This window comes from Cololabis saira, chromosome 22 (genome assembly GCF_033807715.1).
Source record: "Cololabis saira isolate AMF1-May2022 chromosome 22, fColSai1.1, whole genome shotgun sequence".
Taxonomy (NCBI): Eukaryota; Metazoa; Chordata; class Actinopteri; order Beloniformes; family Belonidae; genus Cololabis; species Cololabis saira.
The window spans coordinates 14,457,097-14,471,576 of NC_084608.1; positions in this window are offsets into that span (position 1 = coordinate 14,457,097).

The following is a 14,480-nucleotide window of genomic DNA, read 5'->3' on the forward strand; positions in this document are numbered from 1 at the left end:
GTGCCGTTTTTGTGCGCCTTTATGACCGCGAGCATCAAATGTGGATTCAACTCCCTGAGGAAACCTGCAGGCTGCTGCAGTTATGCTGTCTGTTTAAAGATAAATGCATAATTATGAATGGCAACGCATCCAGCTTCAGACTCCACCGTTTCCGCTGTGGTGAGATAATCTTGTGCCTGGTTATCAGGGATTGAGGAGTTCAGCCTCCTTCAGCGACCACACACGCTGCAGATATCGGAGTGACCTCTGACTCCGCGCTTCGTCCAAAGTCCGTTTCGGCTCCGGGTTGTGAAATAGATCAGCCATCACTCTCTCCTTACTGTTGTGCTGCATTTTTCCGCCCCTTCCAACATATGTCTGCTGGTGCAAGGCGTAGACCCCTTCACGTCCCCTACTATCTGTACATTTATTTCTTTATGGTTACAGATCTGCGTCATGCACCAAACTCTCCGCACGCATGACGCAGATCCATGAAGGAGGTTATCCTCACATGCAGTGATTTCTCTCATATTAAAAATACATGTATCGACAGGGATCCAGACCCAATACAGATAAAGTAAAACTTTCTACTTCAGTTAAAAAAAAAAAATCAGTTTCCATTTTCATGCAGACTAGAGTAACTCTCCACGTCACCGTCTGATGTAGTTTACTTATTCATTTGCCAATGATATCTTTATTGTTAGGCTATGTACTGTACATGTATTGGATAATTAAAGAGTCTGAGAGACTTTACATGAAAAAGACTCCTAGCTTTAGTGAAGCCAGGCTGCTGACCCGTGCTCTGGAAATTACAAAAAAAGGGAGAGAGAGAGAGAGAGATCCTGCAGAGTGCCAGCTCATCTCTCAACTCTTAGAGAAATTATGAAATAAAATAAATAATATATCAGTGTTGCTTCATGTGTTGGAAACAAAACTGCATCATGCTGTTGACCTAAAGTGAAAAAAAAAGATTATTTCGTACCTCTACTGAGGAGGTTTGTAGGCCAAGTATTTACAGCCACAGCCCCATAGAAGACAAAAACAGTCAGATTTGTCTGTAGTTGTGGGTAGTTTATGGTTGATTATAAGGTAGTATGGATGAGTAATTTTGTTGTTTAATGTTTGCATGAAATAACTGTCTTTAGATAATACAATGGTCTGAAAACATCCCCTTTAAGAAGAAGTTACAGTAACATGACCTTAGAAGAAGCAAGAGAAAATATTTTTGACAGCCTAAACACTCTTTTCCTGTCCATATGTTTCTTTGTTGCATCCATGTTGTACATTGATTTGTTCCAAAGTTAAAATTTACAGCTCTTTTTTTTTAACTTGGAAAGGCCAACTGATTTCATTTCCACGTGCACGCCCTGTTTAAAAATAGCTGGACATGGACGGTTCTGAGGCTCATAACAATCAGATGGCAGTCAGGCCTGTTTCTGAGCTCTCTGATGGGTTTGTGGCCCAGTTCTGCCTTCTCCCACAACGCTGTCACAGAAAAATCTCCCCAATGGCCCCTGTAAACCAGACGGGAAGGGTGGATCGCTGTGTCCCAAAATGTTGGGGTTTCTGCAGCTGCAGAAGTTAAAACATCGAGGTCATCCTCTAGAGGATGACCCCGATGTTTTAAATTTTCAACAGCTTGCATGTAATTACTGTTTTTATATGTCTTCATTATAGATTGCACTGTCCAGTCTACAATTCTCTGAGAGCCTAAACAGAGACTTTAAAAAAGAAAATCCCTTTCTTTTAAACCTTGAATGTGTGTGCACGAAACCACCCAAATGAACTAACCTCTGGAGTCCAGTTTCAGTCTTTGTGAGTCACTATCAAGTCACTTTAGAAGTGTATCTAATAGAGTTGAATGTTTTTTGTAATGTAAAGCAATTTCCCCCCATAATTGTTCTTTCTTAGACATTTTTCTGAAATAGTTCACTCCAAGCTAAATAGTCACTGTGCCTTGATTCTTTTTTTCTAAATAAAAGCAGTGCTTCTTTGTGTCTAAATTGATGACATGCTTAGTCTTTATTTTTGAGATGCACTTCCTATGCAGCTCAACATAAACGTTAATCAATGTATAGAAAATGAAAGACAGGATATAGACAGCAACCCAACCTTTTCCTCATAAATCTGAGTGAAGGAGAGATAATAAGACAATTTTTTTTCTTTTTTTGCTTTTAGTTGTTTTAAATGTTTCAATTTGTCAGAGACACTTATTCTTTGGTTTAACTTTAATCATCCCAGTGGTCATCAGGGACTTTAAAGAGAAACACATACTAAAAACAAAACAAAACAAAAATAATGTCCTCGTTATGTTTGATGAGTTAATATTTACTGTTGTAAATTTAACATCCTCTTTGTGGGTGTAACAGTTTTTATCTTCTGGTGAAAAATAATGTTACAAGTTTATATATATTTATTCATAATATTATAAACATGTTAATTCAGCAAGATTGACACACAGAGAAAATTTTAAAAAAAATCAAATACCAGATCAGTTATAAAAACTGAATGGAAACATATTTACCAGCCTAAACAATTTCCACTCCTGTTTTATTCCGTTATTTATTAGCCAGATCAAATCAGCCAGCTTCTCTTTTAATAAAAACTTAATTAAGCATGGAAAAGCATGAAACCACAACTCCCAGGCAGTGGGCTCCGGGGTCAGGACCCCGGTGTGTCAATGAGGCCCCTGCAGGAGAAAAACAATAACGAACTCCACTGTGCATCATATCTCACCGGTAATATAAAACTTTAAACTAATTTATAAACTCTTTCACAATTGTAAATGGCTTCAAGGAGAAGAAAACAACTGCTATTGCTCCTTGTCAGCTTTGTGAAGGTCCAGCAAGCTTTCTGCGGCACTTTACCAGAGTAAAGGCTGTAAAAAACTGCCAGCAGTCGCCTCTGATCTGGTTCAGGAGTTGGTTGGTTAAACAAACAAACAGCACAAGCTGCGGGGCTCCGATTTGTATGCTTCTGTTTGCAGATAATTTCTGAAGGCAGCTGGGTCTGAGGTGAAAATCGTTTGCAGGGTAAAACAACAGATCCTACGGCGGAGACGTGAGACGGAAAGGAGCGGGGGACTGAGATGGGAGTAGAGTGACTCTGCCCCCTGTTGGAAAAAATAACCTCTCCCCTCATATCTTCATGTGGATGCTCGGACTTCTTTTGTATAAAGCATCACTCATCATCACAAGAGACGGAGTTATCAACAGCAAATACTTACATATACAAATGCAACAGCAGCTTGGTTCAATTAAGCGTGCAAAGATATGATTGATTAGTCTCACTTATTGGAGCTGAGACGGAAAGATGCCCTGCAGAAATAAGCCGCAGCATATAGAAACTGTAATTAACGTCTCCCTCCTAAGTACCTCATTAACTGGGTTACGTATAGAGCTAATTCAATTATTGCCCTGCACGCCCGACGTATATCCCCACCCCTTCATTGAATCATCTTGATGTGTAATCCGTCAGATAGGGGTGATGAAAAGACATGAGGAGGACGGCGCAGTTCGGGGATGATATGATCGCCTCCCCGCTCCCCGGCAGCCCTCTAATCTGCGCCGGGGTCGGAACCGGGTCAGTGTCTTGCCCAAGGACACCTCAGCAGGCATGCGGGGTGTTGAAGGCTGATTTATGGTTCCGCGTCACACCAACGCAGAGCTACGGTGCGCGTCGACGCCGTACCCTCGCCGTAAGCTCTGCGTCGATGTAACGCAGAACCATAATTCAGGCTTAAGCCAAAACCTTCAATGCAAAGTCAGGGGTCCGGCCAAAAAACGGGCACGCGCGCAGGGTGGCGCGCGCCTCCGCGGCCGCTGGGTGGCAGTGGTGGGTTTGATTCCCCTGCCCTGGTGGTGGGGGGGGGGGGGGGGGCATCAGAGGAACAAAGAAGGGAGGGAGAAAGAGGGGCAGACTGTGTGTGTGCTGTTGGCTTGGGGGTGTGAGCAGTGTGTGTGTGTGTGTGTGTGTGTGTGTGTGTGTGTGTGTGTGTGTGTGTGTGTGTGTGTGTGTGTGTGTGTGTGTGTGTGTGTGTGTGTGTGTGTGTGTGTGTGTGTGTGTGTGTGCGTGTGCTGGGGTGGGGGTTATATATGGAAATTTGAATGCCTCACGTTCGCCTCCATCAGAGCGCGCATTCAAACCCTCTGCACCCACAGTTCGCACCATCACCCACTCCCCCGACAGGACCGGTGGTGTTGTGGGGTCCAGGCCCGACCCGCGGAGCCAGGAGCCCTAAACGTGACAGATGCACCGGCGATTAGAGCTCAGCGGTGCTGCTCCGACTGGGGCTGCAGCAGCTACATCTATATACACGAGAATATGATGGGCTGCCTCTCTGGAGCTCTGCGTGTGTGTGTGTGTGTGTGTGTGTGTGTGTGTGTGTGTGTGTGTGTGTGTGTGTGTGTGTGTGTGTGTGTGTGTGTGTGTGTGTGTGTGAGAGAGAGAGAGAGAGAGAGAGAGAGAGAGAGAGAGAGAGACAAAAACAGCTTCCGGGGCTCAGTGTGATTGCATTTATGGTCCTTAACCTGTCTGTCACAGTACCAACATGGCAGACAAACGGGTGGTGTTGCGTGAAGGAATATTAAATGCAAATATCCTCAATAATACCAGGGATCAGAGTCTTAACTTGCCGCTCACTAGTGCAGCTGAAATTTTCAATGAGGGTATATGAGGAAAAAAAACTCTTTTAATAGGCAAATACATTCAAATGAAACAAGCTAGGTTTATAATTACATTTTAAAAAGTTACAGAAATAGTGTCACAGATCTATCTATATAATAATAATAATAATAATAATAATAATAATAATAATAATAATAATAATAATAATAATAATAATAATAATAATAATTATTATTATTATTATTATTATTATTATTATTATTATTATTATTATTATTATTATTATTATTATTATCACCATCATCATCAATTTGGGCTGACAAGCACTTTAACCGCTTTGTGAAATTGAACTGACCAGAAATTGATATTCTAAATTAATAATCGAACTAGGTTTTATCTAATAGGTTCTGTAAGATGCGTGGTGAATTGTATTTTGTAACAACATATTTGAAAAAAATGATTGTTATTCGTGGTGCTTCCCAGTAAATGATGATGATGCGCGCTGCTCCAAAGAGCGCGCAGCCCCGGCAGGGGCGGCTGTTCCGCCTCCCTCCCGCCGGTGAAAAGCAGCCTCCGGTCGGCTGCAGCTGCCGCGGCGGCCCGCTGGCCGGAGCTGCCGCTTCCTGCGCTCGGCTCTCGGGCGAGCAGACCGAGAAGTCCGGTTTAGACCTCAAATCCTCACCCAGCCGGGGATTACTTCTTTGTAACACGAACCAAACCCGTTTATGTTTATATTTTAATTTTCAGCCAAGTTTCTGACGGGCAGACCCGCCATGTTGCGTGTCGACTGGCTGCGGGGATCACTTTACACGCGGACTCCGAAATGTTCCGCTTAAACTTGTGTCAAGAGTTTCCTTTTTTAGTGTGTCATGCAATACGAACACGCAAAGCCCCAAAACAAAACCCTTTCATGCTGGCATCTGTTTTTACAGCGTCATAAATCCTGTTGGTTTTTCAACACCGTTGTTTCTTGTTTGTCATTTTTTTTCCATGAAATCAGGATCTGCCAGATCCCAAATGTGTGTTACCTTGAACAGTTTATCCAAAGCTCAACTCGTTGAAAGACTAATTTAGTCTGCCAATATGATAAAACATCAATCAGATGGAAAAGTCTGGATCAAAGAGAGCTAAGTGAGTAATTGAACTTTGTGGTTAGAAAGGTTATAGTCTGGGTAGATCCTGTTGGGTCTCCCTAAACTCATCACCTCCCACAGGTTGGTGTGTGTGTGTAGGTGCTCGCTGAAGCTTACAATGAAGATGAGAACAGTTTCTTACCCAGCTGCTTCTTATTGTAATAAAATAGTAGTCGTAAAATTGCTGCTTTGAGGAATATACTGCTATTTGAGTTGGGTCCAACAGAAATGAAAGGACTTGAAGGGGTTACACAGGAGTTTATCCAGCACCGGTTAGGCTGCAGTTCCTGGGAAACACTGGCATGTAAAGCCAAAGCTGATGATAGCAGCTGAGTGTAAGAGGATTGCAGTGAACATGAGAAGGCCTGTGTTGGGCAAAGAAACAAGCAACAACTTTGAATAAAGGACTGAAAAATAATAACGTTTCAAACTGTCCTCACAGTGACTCAAAAGTCAAACTCAACCTTATTCATCACGCTAGCTAAACATCCTTCCAGTCTGCATAGACTCGTATAGAAAATACATGGTTAAAAAAGAAGAAAGAAGATGCCTGGAACCAATATTTCCATGGATAATGTTTAGCAGAAGACTAGCACTGACATACATACTATTTACATTTCTTATTTAAGCTGTTGCAGAGTCCCCGGGGGATAGTTTTGCTTCTGATTATGTCAAGACGTTTGAACATTATAAATTATGAAACAGCTCATTGTGGAGTTTCTATAACCTCCAACAATATTGTAATATTGTGCAGACTAAACAAATTATGTCAGAGTTTTGTGTTAATTATCGGTGTTCCTATGCATGATAGCAAACAGGGCCGAGCAGTCGGTCCACCAGACAAACACAGGCAGGCGCTCTATAATCAGGCAGTGCAAAGGACGGCCCTGAGGCTTTTCAGTTTCCTCACACAGGGGGTCTTATCTGAGGATCAACTTTCATGCAAGCACCTTCAAAAGAAGGACATTATATCAAGACCAGCTTCTCCGTCTCTTTCAGGTTGACAAGTGGAAGACATGAGGAAATGTAATTATTGAAATTACAGCATAACTCCAGAAAAGATCCATGTACGCTGTGTAAATCCACAGCAGAGACATATTGAGCATCTGCGCTGCAAATTAGTGTTAAAGCAACAGTGCACGTCCATATTCCAGCACAGTGGCTATACTCAAAGTAGGAAGTATTTACTATTTTGTTTCTCTTCTTTTAGTTTTTTTTTTTTTTCATCACAAATGCGCGCTTAATTGAAGATGGTAATCGTGCATTCATTGTTTGGCAATGCAAAATGTAGCTGATGTGTGCAGAAATGTGCTCTCCGAGAGGCCACCGTTGGTTTGTGTGGAATGAATACAATGTCGGACACAAAAGGAGCGCAGCAGAAAGAAAAGTGTCAATCTCCACCTGACTCAGAGCCCATTATAGGGCGAGAGAGGAGCCGGGGATGTGTGTCAATGTGTGTGTCGGAGGAGGAGAGATAGAGAAAGACACCCAAAGGTGCATAAAGCGCACACATCCATTCACTGTCATGATTAGCAGCTATTATCAACAGCTAGGACTGGTTGCCACTCAGGCTGAATTATTCTGCTGTGAATCGACTAGCAGGCCCCTCACCAATGACTGTTTGTTTCCTTTACGGAGAACACTAACTCCACTCTGTCTGATTTCATTTCCTACCTTTTCTTTCATGCCTCTCATTGATTGGCTCCTGTGCTTTCAACTAGAACCCTTCTTTATCAATCCCACCCCACCCTACTCCCGCTGCTGTTTTCCTTGGACTCTTTCTTGTTGTGTGCAGCATCCAGCTCAGTTTCTTTTTCTGCAGTGACAAAAATCACAGAGCAGGAAAAAGCATGTAAAGTATGTGCACGAGCATGCATCTATGTGCGAGCAATTTTCAGGGCAGGACAGAGCAAGCAGCAGTCTGATCCATACTAATGTTCATTGATAGGAAAATCAATGGGGCATTGATCCAAGACTTGGCTCCAAGAGGGGAGGGAGAGGAGTGGAAAGACTGGTGTAGCAGCAAGAGAAAGATGTAAAGAATGAACAGCAGAGGAGGGAAAGGATTACGTGGATGAGAATGAATAAAAAGAAAACTAGGGGGGGAGAGAGAAAAAAAGCCATCTTTAAATCAATGAGCCTCTGCAGATGACGGAGACGAGACTGGAGCCTCGGTGGCGGCTGTAAAGGCCGCTATGTGTGAACAACCTGCTGTGGTCTGCTGTTCTCCCTATCCTCTGTCTCGCAGAACCGCTCGAGAGCAAACCCCAAATGGAACCTGAGAATGAATGAAAAAAGGGAAGGAGGGAGAGAAACAGGAGAGGAGAGAGAAAATCAATTTTCCCAGAGAGTGGCAGGCTGGTCTAATGGAGGTCTAAAAGAGGAGAATGAAGAGAGGAAATATTTTTCTCTGATTGCCTCCTGTAGCCTATCCGGCAAACACTCGACGCTAGCATTGCCACAACAGTCTCACTCATTCAAACTTTCTTAGAAGATATTGAGTTTTTTTCCCCCAACATGTCCCAACATGCATTGTGAGCGAAGTAAAGGACAAGCAAACACGGTGACCCGAAAGACATTAGACTTGAGATCATCATTATTATCATTATAATTATTTTTCATTAGGGGAAATGTTTCCATTTTTGTTTAATTCAGGATGGGGGTTGGACATCAGACATTTTTGTCTGCTCTTCAAAGAAGTTATATAACCCTGTTACATTTCCAGGAGATAAATTGAGCTGGATTAAATGGATTCCATTAAGCCAAGATGAATCATTTCTAAAGAATAAAAGACGGAACTTCATCATTAAAATTTTTCTGCCAAATGTAGGGAAACATCTTGAATGCTCTTCTGCTCAAACCGCCCCCGGACAGATTGCAATGTTCAATTTCCTGCAACAGGTTGGATTTGTATGAACGGGCGAGCGAAGTAGGCATTTACTGCTATGCAGAAATTGCAGGTAGTGATTTGTCCCCGTTGTAGCTAAGTGAATTTAAAATGTTGTTTATGCCTGGCTTCATAGAGGACCAAATGTGCATGCTGGGAGCACTGAAGGCACATGAAAGACCAAAGCAGCTGCGCAGAAAACAAGCTCATCATTTAAATATTTGTGAAAACAACAATGAAATAAACAGATTGGTTGGCGCTCATGGGTAGGGTGCACATGTCAAGGACTGTTTATGTAATTTTGAAAAAGCTCCCTGTGTTATTTTTAATGTAAGAGGAAACAGCAAAATCTTAAAACGTGAATAAAAGACACGTAATGTGCCTGAAGTGGTATTTAAATGCAGTGCTGACAGCTTCCTTTCAGTATAAACAAACTGGGTAGTTACAGGATGTAACCTCAGTCTGCAGAAGCGTCAGACAAGTCGCTGTTACGGAGGTGCATTACCACCACCAGACTCTAGACGCCGCTGCAGAAACATCTGGCTTGAAAACATCTGGCTTGAAAACGTTCTCACAGAGGGAATATCAACTTTTCCTAGGAAGTGTTAAGGCAATACATTATTTTTACCCCACATATCATTGTGGTGTTATTAGCTAGATTTGCTCCTCCTGATAAGCATGGTGGGGGGGGGGGTTATTTTATTATTGCTTAAGACCTTTGAACCTTTGTAGAGTCAGCTTTCATGGATCACCATCCAGATCCACCTAGTTGTCCAAATATGGTCACTTGGCTACAAAGATGATGGGAGTCCATGAAGGTACGAGAACAGCTGTGAGGACAAGGTGCATTAACACACCAGCTGATGTCATTACAGCGAGCTAAAAGGACATTCAAACCGTATTACTTTGTTTTTAACTCATTTTATTTGACTTAATTTCAAAATTTACACCAGCAAAGTGGAAAATTGGATTTGTTGAATGGGCAGCAGTTTCCTTCATTTGTGTCTCCACACACATAAAGCACCAAATGTAGGAAAATCCATTTTAAACAAACAACTGCAAGTAAATGCAGAGAAATGTTGAATTGTACTATCGATGCAATCCAAGTCCTTATAATAAGAACACATGCAGAAGTGAAAGCGATGATCTGGCCTTCAGGACTGAGACCTGCAGCAGCATCAAAATAAAGAGACGTGGTAATTGTGGCTCTTAAAATCCCCAAACCTTTCAGCCAATAGCTGCCGCATCTTTGTCCCAGTTTCTTTGTGCATTCACATACACCAAACAACACTTCAATTAACTTTTCTTTTTCTTATGAACACTCAACTGTACAAATGCAGTGTTTATTCCCAGAGAGAGGAAGCTGGCGAAACAGCTCAGAAAGGTTTGAAAAGCTATTAAACATCGTTGAAGGAGAGCTGGTAGCACACCGTTTCCCTCTCTGTCTGTCGCTCCCTCCCCGTCTCGATGGCTCTTTGTGTTTTTCTGTCTCTCGGCCTGTGAGGTGAAAGTGGCTTCCATGGTAACGACACACTCTGTTTATGCCACGACATCTCACTTCATCACAGGCTGCTGATGGCTTTGATTTGCATGTGTGCCTGTGTGAGTGTTTGTTCCCCAACCGTTTCTACGAAATACTCCTGAAAAACACATGATACAGGTGTTTGTGACCCTGCTAGGGGTTGACTTGTGTTCCTCAGACGTTTGATGGAGAACATTCTTCGGTAAAATAAGATTTAAATGAGACGGCTGTCATCTCACGCTTTCATTATGATATTTTTTTAAAGACATCTCTTTTCTATTGATGGTTGTGCAGAACGATGCTCATCAGTGCTTTCAAATGTATTTTATTAAACAAAATTGATCATATACACAACTAGAATATGCATGCATTCATGCATTTGTCTTGTTAACTGTCATATGGTGTTAAATTGGTTCTGTTAAGAATAATAATTTAAAAAAAGGCCTTTAAATCATACACAGATCTTTGTTCTGGGAGCTGATTCGGTACACTTAAGCATTTAAATTAGCAGCAGAAACGATGATTATGAATCTTTTTCATCAAAACCAGTCACCCCCAATTAGTGGAGTTGGTGTGGGTTGTAGAGGAAGGAGGGGGGGCTGGATGGAGGGGGAGTGTGGGAGTTGAGGAGGGAGGCAGGGAGGGCCTGGCTAGCCAGACCCCCTGCAGGGCGTAAAGGGGGGTGTGGGGGGGGTGGATTCCATACCAGGAAATCCATTAGGGCAGGGAACGGTGCAGAGCTGGCGGCTCAGAGTGGCCGCCGTGTTTTTAAAAATTCCTCATTAGGTGTAATTTCTAAATTACAATCAGCATGGGCAGAATGAGAAGGCGAAGATCTGACCACCTCATCGGGATAATCAGGGTAATAGCATGATCCGGCGTGCACGTGTGCCGCAGAGAGCCAGATGAAAAGCAAAGAGAGTGGAGGAGGACAGAGGGGATTTTAATGCTGGACACAGACTGAGTGTTTTCAGCTCTTTTTCCTGTTCCTGTATTTTATACACACACATACACACACACACACACACATATATATATATATATATATATATATATGTGTGTGTGTGTGTGTGTGTGTGTATAAATACATGCTGTGTTGTATGGAGCTGGGTGATTAAAGCAACAAGCAAATGGAAAGCGCACGGGAGGGGGGGGTCTCGGTCTTCTTTTTCTTGTGGTCTTGCCCTCCACATTGGTGGTTTGGCAGAGATGGAAAAACTGGTGAAAACGAAGCAACAAAAAAAAAAAAGCGGAAAGGAGGAAGAAGAGGGACAGAAACAAGAGCGGAGAGCATGAGCAGGAGCCGAGGGGCCTCCGTGAGGGAGTGAAAGAGGTGGGGAAATGGCAGGAAGGGAGGAGGGAGGGAGAGAGGGAGGGAGGAGAAGAGGTTAATTTGCACATATTAGAGAGGGCAGGATTTTTCATTAAAAAGAGATTGAAGTTGATATATGCCTGTGCGCTCCTGACACACTGTACACTCTGATTGTGTTAAGTCCTTGACAGAACAAAGGATTGCCCCCCCAGCCCCCCACCCACCCCATCTCTCTCTCCCTCTCTCTCCCTATCTCTCTCTCTCTGTCTCACCTTCTGCATCTGTCTCTAACAGCCATTGCTGCCTGCTCCAGGTCTGGCAGAGTTTTGCAGCTTTGGAGCTGCGTCATGGTGAATAGAAGCACACACAGTGTCACATCACCTCAGGACCCCCCATTTAAAGGATATGTCTCGCTCCAATGAAAGTTAATCCAATAGAGGAAAAGCTCTACATCCGTCCATATTACAACCTTACATGTGTTTGTGTTGGTCACATCCAGTGGTCAACGACTTCAGGATCTCTAAAGACATCAGAACATTTAGTTAAATCTTCCCTCATTTTAAAACAGAAACCCAACGATGCTCTTTGATTGTCTTTCCTCCCCCCCTGTGACTCAGGGAAGTATAAATTAAAAGCTACTTTAGCTACTACTGATACAATTAATTTTCTGCATTAGGTACTTTGAAAAATGATCAGTTAATTATTGCATTTTGTTCGTCAAGATTTAACTGTTCACCTTTCAAAGTCACCTTTGAAAACTATACACAGATGCAACAGGTTCTTGTGAGTTTACTACAACACCGGGGAAGCTCTGTGTGTGTGTGTGTGTGTGTGTGTGTGTGTGTGTGTGTGTGTGTGTGTGTGTGTGTGTGTGTGTGTGTGTGTGTGTGTGTGTGTGTGTGTGTGTGTGTGTGTGTGAGTCTTTACTGTTGCTGTTTTTATCTAGAAAGGAAATGGATGACACTTTCTGAAGATGTTACCGTAATTTGAATATTACTCACCAGACAGCTGATCGACAGTAGAACATACACTTCTTTTACAATTAGTCGCATTAAAATACTGGTGATTACTTTTTGTTTTTCAACAATGCCGAACTATCATGTTATCCTCCAATCCAGATTACATATAATCCTTTACCACCCAGTTCTGCCGGTCAGACACTCATTGCATTGTGGTCACTTGGAGGTAAGCTATGGTGCAGCTAGGTAATTTAATTGGACTACTGACCTTGTCCCAGTATACAAGCACAGAGTCGATTTATTGACCAACATTCATCCATCTCCTCTTCGGTAGGTGGCGATGTGGCCCCTTCCAGCTTGTTAATGTCAGGCCTTTTCCTCTTGGCCTGACGCCTCAAAAGCAATGACAAAAAAGGGTAGCTGGTGGTAAATTGGTGTCAAATCAAGTGGTAAGCAGTTTTACAGCTTTGTAAATGTCATATGTGTTTGTACAATTGTATTTTTAAACAGATCAAGCCATCCCTTTTCATTATTCTCCCCTAACACCAGCTCATTCTTCTGTTACTCCCAGGTCAGGGGAGAGCTATCGGGTCCAGTTAAACATGAACATACAGGAGTAATTAAACTCTTTACCAAACTTCAACTTTGGAAAATTAGGTTTAATATGACATCAACTGGACTAACATCTTTATATGGGTTGTAAAAGTTTGGTTTTAGCTATGCAAAGTCACATTAACGCCCTGACTCCCGAAGGCTGGCGTTCAGGTGAGCTGACCGGTGTGTGCAGCCCGAGACGCCTGAGGCCGAGTCATACGTGCTGCAGAAACGACAGAAGCAATCATAACAATTCCTGCACTTTTCTGATCTGTAGTTAGGGACACATGCAACGGATATAAATCTCTTCATTTCACCTCACCCCGCCTCTCTTTTCTTTTATCTCTGTTTTCCTCAGGCCACATCTGTCACTCCAAGCTGCAGGGTTATACCTGATCTTTGACCTCAGTTAGCACAGCCCCTGAGACCTGTTTCACACAAACACACATGTGTGCGTGACTATCTTTGCGAGGACATTCACTGAAACAAGGCATTCCCTGAAGCCACCAACCACCACATCTGAGTTCCTAACCCCCGTCCACGAGGCTAAACCAAACCTAATTCTCCATCTTAACCCAAGAACTCAGTTTGAACCCGCCAAGCAGCAACTGAATCTGACCAGGAAAAGGAAGGTCCTTCACTTCAGTGACTGAAAACTCAAAGTAGTCCTCACTAAAGTTGCTGGATGAGTTTACACACACACACACACACACAACAAGGAAGAAGGGAAGATATCGATTGGTGATAGATGGAGCAGGACTGGCCTGATAAGGAGGCCATATTTGATGTTTGTTTTCGCTGTAGAGAGACAAAGAGATTAAATCACAATGAGCAGCCTGCTCCGTCCTTGGCTTCATCCCCATTTGAAGCTTTACCAGAGTTTAGGGGTCGATCTTAAAGAATGACGGGTGAGGGATTGTGGACGAGGGGCGGTCGGTCTGCTTAAATCCACTGTGGTAAGAGCCATTGATTAACACTGCCTGTAATGTTATTCAAGGCTGTGTTCTTGCGCAGCCCAGGGTTTTCAACATTTCAGACATGTAGCTGCACAACAACAACAATGCAGAAAGACAGTCCTTTGTGCTCCACTGGGTGATGTGATAAGCTGATTGACAGGCATCAATACATGTCTGCATTTCCTAATGACTGCGTGGTTCCAACTCGCATTAAGAGCTCATTCATATCCTTCAATTTGTTTCATTCATTCCCAATCTGTAAATTCCCCTAAAAATAACCAGGTAAACATTTCAAGGAGTATTTAAACCTCTACTAATGTAATGTTAAGAACGTCAGAAGCTCTGCTCAGAAACGATCCTAACCACCATGAGCTGCCAGTCATGCGAATACAAGTGACGCTGCGGTGGCGAAATCCCCCGAGTGTACCAGACTGAGCAGGGGTGCTGATGAATGCAGTGCTTATTTGCAAGAGGAGGATTTCCTCTCCCTTTAAAATGCCCGTAATCCAGCT